General features: G+C 43.9%; 1 protein-coding gene across 2 annotated transcripts in view; it reads left to right on the forward strand.

Annotated features, from left to right (window-relative positions):
- Positions 1 to 13,586, forward strand: part of Lrrc8c (leucine rich repeat containing 8 VRAC subunit C) — a 77,733-nt gene that overhangs the window by 46,424 nt on the left and 17,723 nt on the right. The gene's annotated exons all lie outside the window — the stretch shown is intronic.

Consider the following 13,586-nt stretch of genomic DNA (forward strand, 5'->3'; position numbering starts at 1 on the left):
TTGGTGAGATATCATTATTTTCCCCATATTTAGTTCTGAATTAAAATGGAGCTCAATAAAACTTAAAAAAATAATAAAATAAAATGGAGCTCAATCAAAATATATTCTGTATAAATGCTATGTATCTGCCTATTAAGTCCTGAAGTATTTTACATATCTGCTATGTGCTTCATGCCATACATGGAGGATTAAATGCCCTCACAATCAGATGTTGTCTTACAAGTCCACAGATAGTCTGCTTTGCTGGTGAATAATACAAAGGTAATGAATGGCAGGTGAAGGTAGTCAGGGAGTCTGAAGAGCTAGGGTGAAAAAAGTGCCAGGAAGAGGAGAGGAAGCTCTTGAGTCCTGAATGTGGTGGACACACCTTTGTGAGACTGTCAGTAGGACTGGCATAGGTTTCATACCATTGGTGTGAGTGGATTCAGCCACTGAGGGTCGTGAGAGAGATGGCATCAGGAACAGCAGGGAAGAGTGAAGGGAAAGGAGCCACAAGGGAGGCAGGGAGGCTTCTCTAAGGAGGCTGGGAAAGGGGTAGCTGTAAGGCAGAGACCAGAGAGCTGAAGGAAAGTGTGGTAGAGACAGGAGGCAGTTTTCGGCCAGCTCACAGAAAAGTAGAGACTAGGCCCCTTAGAAAAGCTTAGTTTCAGTGGTGGAAAAACTGGATAGAAATTTAAATAGAGTTTGTAGGATGGCTGAAGGTCACCAAAGAACAAATATATTTGCTAACAGTGACATAATGAGTAAATCATGGCCACCGTCGGTGCTTCACTGTGTTTGGGCATGTTTATGGACACTTTGCACATATTGTAAGTCATTTCTTCTCATGACATGTCTAGGATTATTTTCCCAAGGCACAGAAGCTACGGAAACCACCCAAGGTAGATAACAAAGCCTTGTTCAAACCCAGGCAATTTGGATCCAGGGTACATTTCTGTGGTCACTGAAAATGTTTTCCCCTTCCCACCCAAGCAAGGAAAGGTGCCAGTGAGAAGCTAGAGTCTGAAAGAAAGAAAGAGTATAAATTTATTCATAAAGAAGTTTATTCATAAATAGTGTTGAGGAATCTACTGTGTGCCAAGTTTTGTTCTACTAAGAATTGTTGATAAAGGAGGGAAAAAATCAAAGATAAGAGGGAAGATGGCGCCGCCACAGTAGGGAGGCACCCCAACTCGCTCCAACTGAATAGTGAGCTGGGAACTCCAGCACCCAACACCCCATCAAGAATCCAACAAACCCAACAACCAGAAGCAACAGAGGAACTCAGGAAACGAAAAAGACCAAAAAAAGAAGAGCCTGTAGCCTGCACAGAGCCGGAAAATCTCCGGGGTACCCCTCCCTCACCCGCCAACTGTGGCCTGAACAGGGCCAGGCTGGGAAAGGGGACCCGGCACCAGCAAACCAACTGCCGAAAAGTCATGCCAGGAGCGCAGAGTCCAGATGGCAAGAGCTCCAAGGACCCCAGAACCGAGTGCAGAGCTGCGGGACCCAATGGCCGGGATTGGACGTAGGCAGCAGGGGAACTAAGCGGTGCAGATGGGGAGAGCTGGGGCTGCCACCACCAAACGACCGACCAATCGCCGTACCCCAGCACCACAACCTCGAGGAGCCCGTGGCGGCGTGGGACGCTCACACAATCCAGTAAGTTCCCCATTACCCCCCTCCCCATGGGAGACCAGCTCTAGCAGAGACCCAAGGCCAGCAAGGAGGCTAGAGCTCCCTCCCTACCCCTCCCTACCCGGAGGGAACAAAGGAGCCAACCACAAGTCAGGCGGCAAGGGGCCCCTGCAGACTCTGGGAGGACACAGGAGCTAGCAGAGGCAGAGCAGCGCCAAGGCAGCAGAGGAGCCTGAGCCTGGACACACTGGCCCCGCCCCCTCCCCAACAGGGGCCTGGGGACCGGTGGGCATTGGAAGCCCCACCTGAGGCGCCTGGTCCTCGCGGACTTTTTGAACAGCAGTCACAGGCCCACTGGGCCCGAACACACGCCCCCCTCACAGCTGAGGCACAGAGTCTGTGGGCACCAACCCGCGCCTGCACACTTGGCCCAGCTGGGGCTCACGCATACCACCCCCCCCCCCCCCCCCAGCGGACTCACAAGAGGGCACAAGCGCCCTCCGGCAGCTCGGGGCAGCACGCCTCCGGAGGAAGCACTGGAGTGCACACACACGCGCCCCCCTTTGTCCCCCCCCCAGGGCCAGCGTGGGCTTGCGTGTTAGCCCTCCAGCAAGAGGACCTCCTGCCCAAACCTCCGCAGGAGCTTCGCACAGGTGGGTGGGGCCCCGAGCGGCGGCACCCGCTCTGGTAGGCGCACTTCACACAGGTGGGCAGGGCCCCCCTGCGACAGCGCCCACTCTGCTAGGCGCATCTCTGCACAGGTGGGTGGGCCGCCCCTCAACAACACTGACCCCGGAGCAATCCACACAGGTGGGCGAACCGCCTGAGAGGTGAGCTCCTCTGACCAAGATACTGAGTGGAAAAAAGAACCAAAGAAGAGAAAAGCCTCCACGCCACGCTGAATCAGCGACCAGCAAACCCCCACCAGGGGCACGCTAGGGTCAGCACAACACAGCGGCAGGACACTGTCCTGCAGAGAAAGACACAGAACCTACCGGCCCCCAAGTACAGTGAGGGTGACCACCTCAGCAACAACCAAGAAGGTCATGCTTACCCATTGGGAAGCAAGGTCCAACAGCCAAGCTCAAACCCAGAGCCAGGACACAAACAAGTCTCCCACTGATGGACCAGTGGGAACCAGCACAAAGCCAAACCAGGGAAGCCACCCTCAGATCTCCAGATGTGCAAATCACAAAGAAATACAACAAATTTCATCAAAGGGCAAGCCAACTCGCCAGCTCCAAAAAGATGGAGAATAAAAAATTAACTGAGACTATGATAGCAGAAATGATGGAAAGCCTCACAAACAAAATCAGAAAACAATTCCAGGAGGTTAGAGTAGAAGTCTCGAAGGACATCCAGGAAGCCAAGAGAGAAATGGAAGCAAAAATGGATACAGTGCAAACTTCCATTAAAGAAGACCTTTACATCCTGAAAAGTGAAATGCATGAAAAAATAGATTTGAAATACAACTCTTTAAAGGAAGAAATGTCCATGATCAGAGCTGATCTGGCAACCATAAATACCTCCCTGACATCCATAAACTCTGCACTTGAATCCATGGCACAAAGAATTGACCATATTGAAGCCAGAATATCTCTCTTAGACGATGATGCAGCCGATGAGGACCAGAAAATTACCACAATCCAAGAAATGGCAAAGATCCAGGGCAGACTAATCCAGGAGCTAGTGGGCAAAGACAAGAGATATAATCTGCGCATAATTGGAATAGAAGAAGGAGCCGAATACCAGAGCAGAGGGCTTCAACATATTTTTAATAAAGTGATTGCAGAAAACTTCCCCAATCTCACAAAGGACCTCATCCAAGTAACTGAAGCATATAGATCACCTGGCAGACCAGACCCTAGAAAAGCCATGGCCAGGCACATAATAATCAAGACTTCAGATCTCAAGAATAAAGAGCAAATTCTGAATGCAGCCAAAGCGAAGAAAGAAATTTATTACAATGGGAAGAGGATGTGAATAACAGCAGACCTCTCCACACAAACCTACCACACGCGAAGAGAATGGAAGAACACCATCCAAGTCCTACAGGCCCAAAACTGCCAACTGAGAATAAAATATCCAGCAAAGATGGAGTTCACATTCGAGGGGAAAACCAGATCTTTCCATAGCAAAGAGGATCTAAAGGAGTATGTGAATAAAAACCCAGACCTACAGCGAATTCTAAGAGGGGAACCCCACCCAACAGAAATCGTACAGGACACACAGACAGAAACAGAAAGAAACTACAATGGCCAGAGCCCAACAGAAAGAGCAGCTCACTAAAGACAAGGAAAAAAAGAGGAAAAACAGCCTAACAAGAAAATGGAAGGAGAAAAAACACTCTTATCCTTGATCTCTGTGATATAAACGGTATAAACTCTCTGATAAAGAGGAGCAGACTGGCAGAATGGATCCGCAAACAAAAAGTTGACATCTGTTGTATACAAGAGACCCACCTTACAACAAGGGACAAAAACAGGCTCTGAATGAAAGGATGGAGCAAGATTTCCAAGCAAACGCACCTACCAAAACAGCAGGTGTAGCCATCCTGATCTCAGACAAGCTGGACTTCTCATTAAAATCAACTCAAAAAGACAAAGAAGAACACTACATTTTAATACAAGGAAAAATCCAGAATCAAAACATCACTTTGATAAATGTATACTCACCGACAAGAGGCCCTACATATGTCAAGCAAATTCTCACAGAACTACAGAACAAGATAGACCCAAACACAATAATAGTGGGAAACTTTAATACCCCACTCTCTCCAAGAGACAGATCCAACACCCAGAGGATCAGCAAGGGAGCTGAGGACCTAAGTAACACCATATCCCAAATGGATCTGACAGATCTATACAGAATCTTCCACCCTACAGAGACCCAATACACATTCTTCTCAGCAGCCCATGGATCATACTCCAAAATAGACCATGTCATAGCCCACACAAAGAACCTCAGCAAATACAAAAGTATTGACCTCATCCCATGTATTATATCTGACCACAGTGGATTAAAGGTAACCCTCAATAACAACGGTTACCACAGAGGCTATACACATTCTTGGAGGCTAAACCCCACACTGTTATCCAACACTTGGGCCACAAACCAAATTAAAGTTGAAATCAACGAATTCATAAGCCACAATGACAATGAAAATACATCACAAAGAAACCTATGGGACACAGCTAAGGCAGTACCGAGGGGCAAGATCATTGCCCTCAGCACTCACATTAAAAGAATGGAAGCAGAGCAGGTGAATAACCTCACAATGAAACTAAAACAACTGGAGAAACAAGGAATGATCGAATCTAAAATGACTAGGAGGAGAGAGATCACAAAGATTAAAGAAGAGGTAAATCTGATTGAAAATGGAAAGACCATTCAACAAATAAATAAGACTAAAAGCTGGTTCTTTGAGAAAATAAATAAAATTGACAGACCCCTCGCAAGACTTACAAAAAGAAGAGAAGAGACTCATATACGTAAAATCAGGGACTCCACCAGAAAAATTACAAGAACACATGATATTCAAACAATCGTAAGGAGCTATTTCCAGAACCTCTATTCAGTAAAAAACAATAATTTTACAGAAATGGATCAATTCTTAGAGAAGTATAAACTGCCCAAACTGAACCAAGAAGAAATAAATCAACTAAATAAACCAATAACTTAGAGCGAGATACAGGGGGTAATCAAGAACCTCCCAACAAAGAAAAGCCCAGGCCCAGATGGATTCACCAACGAATTCTTTAAAACCTTTAGTGAGGAGATAATACCAATACTCCTCAAACTCTTCCGTGAAATAGAAACAGAGGGAGAAATCCCAAACTCATTCTATGAAGCTTATATCATACTCATTCCCAAACCAGGCAAAGACCCAACAAAAAAAGAGAACTACAGACCAATATCACTAATGAACACAGATGCAAAGCTCCTCAATAAAATATTAGCTAACAGGATCCAGAAACTGATCAAGAAAATTATACATCATGACCAAGTAGGCTTCATCCCACAGTCACAAGGATGGTTCAACATCCATAAATCAATCAATGTAATTCACCACATAAACAGAACTAAAATCAAGAATCACATTGTTATCTCAGTCAATGCCCAAAAAGCCTTTGACAAAATACAACATCCATACTTATTAAACGCTCTGGAGAGAACAGGAATAGATGGAACATTCCTCAAAATAATAAAAGCCATATACAACAGACCAACTGCTAACATCGTATTAAATGGAGAGAAACTAAAATCATTCCCCCTAAACTCAGGAACAAGACAAGGATGCCCACTCTCCTCACTTCTTTTCAACACAGTGCTGGAATCCCTAGCCATAGCAATAAGGCAAGAGGAGGACATCAAAGGGATTCACATCGGCAAGGAAAAAAATCAAGCTATCCCTATTTGCAGATGACATGATCTTATATCTGAAGGACCTAAAAAACTCAGTCCCCAAACTCCTACACCTAATAAACCATTTTGGCAAAGTAGCAGGATACAAAATCAATCCACAAAAGTCAGCAGCTTTTCTGCACACCAGCAATGTACAAGCAGAAAAGGAAATTATGGACACAATTCCATTTACAGTAGCCAAAAAAAGAATAAAGTACCTAGGGATCAACTTAACCAAGGACGTGACGGACCTATTTAATGAGAACTATAAAAATCTAATAAGGGAAATCAAAGAAGACACAAGGAGATGGAAAGACCTCCCATGCTCATGGGTAGGCAGAATCAATATAGTGAAAATGGCCATATTGCCCAAATTGTTATACAAATTCAATGCAATCCCTATCAAAAGCCCAGTCACATTCTTCACTGAAATAGAGAAAGCAATCCATAAATTCATATGGAACAGCAAAAGACCTAGAATAGCCAAAGCAATTCTAGGCAAAAAAAGCAGTGCAGGAGGTATCACAATACCAGACTTCAATCTCTACTATAGAGCCATCATAACCAAAACAGTCTGGTATTGGCATAAAAACAGACCAGAAGACCAATGGATTAGAATTGAAGATCCAGAAATCAAGCCACACTCTTACAGTCAGCTGATATTCAACAAAGGAGCTAAAGACATAAAATGGAATAAACATAGCCTCTTCAACTACTGGTGCTGGGAGAACTGGGCAGCCATATGCAGAAAACTCAAAGTAGACCCAAGCCTATCACCATGCGCCAAGATCAACTCAATGGATCAAGGACCTCAATATCAGACCTGAATCCTTGAAACTACTGAAGGACAGAGTAGGAAAGACACTAGAACTTATAGGCACAGGAAGGAACTTCCTGAATAGAGTCCCAGGGGCACAACAAATAGGGGAGAGACTCGACAAATGGGACTACTACAAATTGAAAAGTTTCTGCACAGCTAAGGACATAGCCACCAAAACAGAAAGACAGCCAACCATATGGGAAAGGATCTTTACCAGCACAGCAACAGACAAAGGCCTGATATCTGTCATCTACAGAGAACTCAAAAAACTAAGCCCCTCCAAGCCCAGTAAACCAATTAGGAAATGGGCAAAGGAGCTAAAGAGAGACTTCACAAGAGAAGAGATAAAAATGGCAAAGAAACATATGAGGAAATGTTCAACATCCCTGGCAGTAAAGGAAATGCAAATAAAAACAACCCTGAGATACCACCTCACTCCAGTTAGAATGGCCTATACTCTGAACTCAGACAACAGCAAATGCTGGAGGGGGTGCGGGGAAAGATGAACCCTTCTCCATTGTTGGTGGGAGTGCAAATTAGTACAACCACTTTGGAGAACAGTATGGAGGTTTCTCAAAAAGCTCAATATAGACTTACCCTATGACCCAGCCATACCACTCCTAGGCATCGATCCTGAACAGCAGGTCCCAAGATATCAAAAAGACATTTGTACTTCCATGTTTATCGCGGCACAATTCACAATAGCCAAAATATGGAATCAACCCAGATGCCCCTTCACACATGAATGGATCCAAAAAATATGGTACCTATACACAATGGAATACTACATAGTGATTAGGAATGGTGAAATATTGTTATTCGCAGGGAAATGGTCAGAACTTCAAGAAATAATGTTGCGTGAGACAAGCCTAGAACACAGAAAACAAAGGGGCATGATCTCCCTGATATATGACTGTTAAGATGGGGTGACAGGGAGACAGTAGAGACCAGGTCTGTGAAACCATAAACTTCTTATCAAATGTTATTTCCCACAGGATTGGGTCAGCGACCCAACATTATGTAACTAAATCCAAACAACTACTCAACATATAAAGGTCAAAAATTGACCTCTCAGTGGAATACAATAGCTCAAAAGCTATGTATGTACGTTCATATAAGACTATTGTTGACATATTGTCTGATGTCGACATTACATTTAAAGCCCTAGGCGAATTTTCTTTGGCGTAGGCCACGTGGCTACTGTATATGTTCTTGGTACACTGTGTATTGTATATATGTCTACCTGACCTAGGGAAGGGAAAGAAAAACAGGGTGTAAGATATCACAAGAAATGTACACACTGCCCTACTATGTAACTGTACCCTTTTTGCACTACACCTTGTCAAAAAATTTGTGTTTAATTAATAAATAAATTACAAAAAAAATCAAAGCGAAATCCCCAGACTCTTGAAATTCTGTGGAGAAAGAAGTGAGTAGATAAGATCAGTAAGACATACAATGATTTCTTGGAGATCTATCTTAAAATTCTCCAGTGAATGCTTGAAACTATTATTTAACCCCATGTTTTTCTCTTGTTTGTTCTTACCATGGATCTTAGCAATCTGCATATGAGCTGGGCACTGGTGGGTCACACTGTAATCCTTGCTCCTCCAGAGGTGCTGTTCTAAGGATCCTGGTTCAGAGCTAGCCCAGGCAAGAAAGTCCATGAAACTCTTATCTCCAATTAACTACCCAAAAAGCTGGAAGTGGAGCTGTAACTCAAGCAGTAGAGTGCTAGCCTTGAGCAAAATAGCTCAGTGACAGTGTCCAGGCCCTGAGTTCAAGCCCCAAATGAGAGAGGGGGGGAGGGAGAGAGAGAGAGAGAGAGAGGCAGGGAGGGAGAGAGGGGGGAGGGAGGATAAAAGAAAGAAAAGAGAGAAAGGAAAAAGAAATCAAGACTGAAAGAGAAAGAAAAAGGTGTGTGAATTTTAATTGAAAATAAGAAACAAATCTTTTCATTCATTGTATCTCTTTAAGCACTTTACATCTTTGGCATATCTGATTTGCCAACATCACTACTTTTGTGCTGTGTGGCCTTTTGAAAAAACAAGGGTCACTTGAACATAGCTGAGTGACCAGGACAGTCCATCTGAACCCAAGATGGTTACTAAGCAACTAATCTCATGGGACCCAGAAAGACATGCAATTTTAACTTTATTGTTTGCTTCTGAAATTTTCCATTTAATTTTTTTTTTGACTACCATTGACCCTGGGGTAACTGAAACCAGAGAAGAGAAACCGTGAACAAAAGGGGACTACTTGGAACTAACTATATGTTACAAGGTGAAAAAGACAATGGAAAAACAAAAAGGGAAATAAAGTATTCCAAGGCAGGAGGTGCCCAGCAGGACTTTGGTCAGATGTGACTTTTGGCCAAGGAATTGAAGGAAGATTGGGAACAAACAGGTCATGCAGATATTCTTGGAAGAGTCTTCCAGGCCAGAAGAACAGCAAGAGCAAGGGTCAAAATGACAAAGTGTCAACCAGACCCCTTACATTCTTCAGAATTTGACTCTGTGTGTGTGTGAGTATGTGAGTGTATGTGTCTTTACCTCAGGTCTGTTTCCCTGGAGGCCTGAGAGAATGTCAACTGTGTTGCTAGGTAACAGTACTTACAGTGTAAATGACCACTCACTGGTCAGATGTATCTGGGCTGCGAGAATGATAAAAATGCCAAATTGGAAGCTAAAGCATTGGGCTGGTGTGGTTTGGGTGACACTGTATGTAGGCATGTCTCTTGATACATCACAGGTGTGTTACAGAGACAGAGAATGCTCTTTGAGGGTTTGGTGTGGGTAGACTTCCAATCTAAGGTTGCTTATTTTACCTAGTGCCTGAGAACATAGAGTAGCTGCTCAGCCAGAAACCAGTTCTGGGCAGCTAAATGGGTTGCTACCTGGAAAGTTGCAAAGGCTTTCCCTGGTGCTCAGGCTGTGGTTGGCAAGATGTAACTTTATTCCTGATACTTTCTAAGTTATTCTGATGATGTATGAAGTTTATAACAATTGGGGCTGGGCATGTGGCTTAGTGGTAGAGTGCTTGCCTCCTATACATGAAGCCCTGGGTTGGATTCCTCAGCACCACATACACAGAAAAGGCTGGAAGTGGTGCTGGGGTTCAAGTAGTAGAGTGCTAGCCTTGAGCAAAAAGAAGCCAGGGACAGTGCTCAGGCCCTGAGTTCAAGCTCCAGGACTGGCAAAAAAAAGAAAAGAAAAGAAAAGAAAAGAAAAAGTTTATCACAATCTTCCCAGTCTGAACAAGTGAGCAGGGTCTCCCTGGCACGTTGAAGGGAGAACCCAGGGATCTGTGTACTAAAGCAGGTGCCAGACTATAGAAATCTCGTCAGCTACCCACCTGGGGCTTTTCTCTGATTAAAATGGGACATGCTTGAAGGATTCTGAGCAAAGGGTTGTTATGATCTGCTATGTTAATAAAAGCACCACAGCCTGTTGGGAATATAATGTAGAGCTGTGTGAATGACGGTGCATGCTCATAATCCCAGCACTTAGGAAGTAGAGACAGGAGGATCATGAGTCCAAGGCCAGTCTCCACTACGTAGTGAGACTTTGTCTTAAAAAAACAAACCCACAACTAAGGCCAACTTGGGAAAACATGAGACTGTCTTGAAAAAAAAAACAAACAAAAACAAGGACTGGGAATGTTGCTCAGTGGTTTAGAATTTACCTAGCAATATGGAATGTGCTTGGTTTAAGCCCCAGTGATAGCTATCTATCTATCTAGGTAAATAGCTAGTTAGCTAGCTAGATACACAGAAGGATGACAAAGATAGATAATAGAGATAGAAAGATAGAGGATAGACAGGAAGCTAGATGGTAGATTGATGATATATATATATATATATATACTTTGACAGATGATAGACAAAGATAAATGATACATAGATGATAGAGATAGGTAGGCAGATGGATGGATGGATGGATAGATAGATAGATAAATAGATAGATAGATAGATAGATAGATAGATAGATAGATAGATAGATAGATAGATAGATAAAGGGGAAGGGATTGTGGAAAGCTAATTAAGGAAGAGAAGACTCCAATGGCTTAGGGATGGAAGAGGTCATTTGGGATATATTTTGAAGGAAAAACCACCAAAATGAAATGTTAAATTTGATAACAAAAGGACATCAAAGATGACTCTAAGGGTTTTAGGCCTGAAAACTTTTGCTTTTGAGGATATTCCAAATGAGATGTATGCGAGCCATCTGGATAAGCAGGAGGCTGTTGGACCCAGGGTCCGGTTTAGAGATGAACCCCCATCTTCTGGAGGGAGGGTGCAGGTCAGGACCCAGGTGGAAGGATCCCCTGGATTGAGGGGAAGAAGGCATCTTCCCCCAGCATAGAAGTGATAGCCATTGGTACTTTGAAGTGGAATAGACAGAAGGAGGTGATGCCATCTGGTTTGCATTTCTGGTTTCTCTCTGAGGCTGAAAGCAGCCTGTCTGCTTGAGATTGTCAGGGAGGGAGCTGGAAATGGGGACAGGAAGGTACAGAGGCCTGGAGGCCTCAAGGGAAAGGGCCAACACTGAGAATGGCCAGTTCTGGACATAGGCAGAGGTAACAGCGCAGCAAGACTGTAAATCTGTCCCTTGTTTATGACTGTGCTGGGCTTTCAGCAGAGCTGCAGGACCATACAGCAAGCCCAGGGGAGCATTTCTCCTGTTTGCATTTTCCATGGCAGGAGGAAGTACAGAAAAAGGCAAGGACACAGAGAGTCAATAAGGAGAAGTAATGAACTGGGAAGCGAGTGAATGAAAATAAGAGGATCTCTACCAAAATGTCTCTAGTGGTTGTCACCTAAGAGATGTGTGTGACTGGCCCACAGAATTCTTATTCTGTAGCACAGCTCTGCAGCCACTTCTGCCATACAGAAACTAAGAATACCCCAAGGACCACTCTGATCCCACCCCACTGCCTGTCGTGTAAGATATGTTACCTAGCTGGGGCTTTATATCTTGACAGCCTTTAAAAAGAAATCCGATGCCCCTTGTTTGGGTATAGACTGTCTGTGATGCCAGGGTTCTGAGAAATGAGTCTACTGTGTCAGAATACAGGATACGGAATACAGGGCTCAGAATTCATAGGGCCATCTGATCCCCAATCCCTTGCTCCTTTGTACTGTGTAAGCTACAGGATGCTGAACCCAAACCCCATGGTGTGGCAGGAGCCCTCCACGATGATCTAAAGATGGTAGAAATCGCTAGGCAGTACCTTCTCATGTGCGAGCACCTCCATGCTGCCTGAAGAACATTAGGAAAGCAAAGTTAGGACTTGAGATGAGCAAAGCCTCAAAGAATATGGAATACAGAGCCCAATAATATTGTAGAATGGGGAATGGGATGGAAAAAATCTACATAGATTCTGTAGGATCATTTCACAAAAAAGTCCTCCCAGATCAGCTGGGAGGAGGGGTCCCCATGCCCTCTTAGGACATAGAATCAGGAGTGTTCAACATCTGCCGTGGTTTCAATCTTCCTATCCCGAATGCTAATCACACTTCCATTGAGTAAGGGATGAAAGACCTGGGCCAGGGGCTGTGTGCACGGTTGTAAATTCTCAGGATGAACCTGAGGCTGTGGATGAAGTTTCACATCTCAGATGAGGATTTGGGGGTGTAAATGGCTGGGTAACTTACATCAAGTTCAAAAGGAATGGAGCCAGGACTGAGATCGCGGCTGGCCCTCTAGCGCGCGTGCCTTCCACCCCGGGCACAGCTGTCAAGCATTATGGCACCATTATGGCCGCACAAATTGCATGGTCGAAGTTTGGTTTGTGACACACTATTTTAAACAAGTGTGAAATGAACTAAAATGGGAAGATTCAAAGTTATAAAAAGTATCAATTCGCTAAATTATAAATTAGGTTTTTCAAAGGTTATTCATTATACACTGCTATAAAAAAGGGAGTAATTTCTGTAGTAAACATTAATGAAACAAGAAATGACACAGTATAAGTAATTGAGGAAAGTAAAACCACCCAAGATCTATATTACAAATGCAAACACTCCTCCTTACGAAAGGAATTTAAGCTCTCATTTCAACTCTGCTATGATAATCCTGTGAAACTGGCTTAATGGCTGATGCCTTTTAACAAAGTGTTCTCTGTAAAGCTTAAATTCCTTTTTTATTTCCAAGGTGCTCTTAAAATGGTTGAAATATAGTTTGTGCCTTGATCTTTCCCTTTGGGGGAAAATAGGTATAAACACATTCTTTTGCGTCTTATTTACAAAGCAAGCTAATTCCTGGTTTGAAAATACAACAAAGCAAAGTCTAAGGTAGAAATAGAAGCTTCACTCTGTGGTGATAAGATGTTGTCCAACAGCTTGAACATTTTTTAAATTGAAGATGATAGTTGATTCTCTGTCTACTCCTTAAATGTATACTAGCCAGGTACCCGTAGCTCATGTCAGTAATCCTAGCTACTCAGGAGTTTGAGATCTGAGGTTCAGAGCCAACCCAGACAGGAAAGGCCATGAGTCTTTTACCTCCAATTAAACACTAAAAAGCCAGAAGTGGAGGTGTGGCTTAGGTGGTACAGTGCTCACCTTGAGAACAAAAGCTAAGGGGTGGCACCTAGACCCTGAGTTCAAGACCTGGGACTGGCACCGGGGGGGGGGGGGGAGAAAAAAAAGTAGTGTACCTAGTATAATGCAGGACTGAAAACTCTGGGAAAGGGGCTGGGAGTGTGGTTTAGTGGTAGAATGCTTGCCTAACATGCATGAAAC

Source organism: Perognathus longimembris, chromosome 7 (genome assembly GCF_023159225.1).
Source record: "Perognathus longimembris pacificus isolate PPM17 chromosome 7, ASM2315922v1, whole genome shotgun sequence".
Lineage (NCBI taxonomy): Eukaryota > Metazoa > Chordata > Mammalia > Rodentia > Heteromyidae > Perognathus > Perognathus longimembris.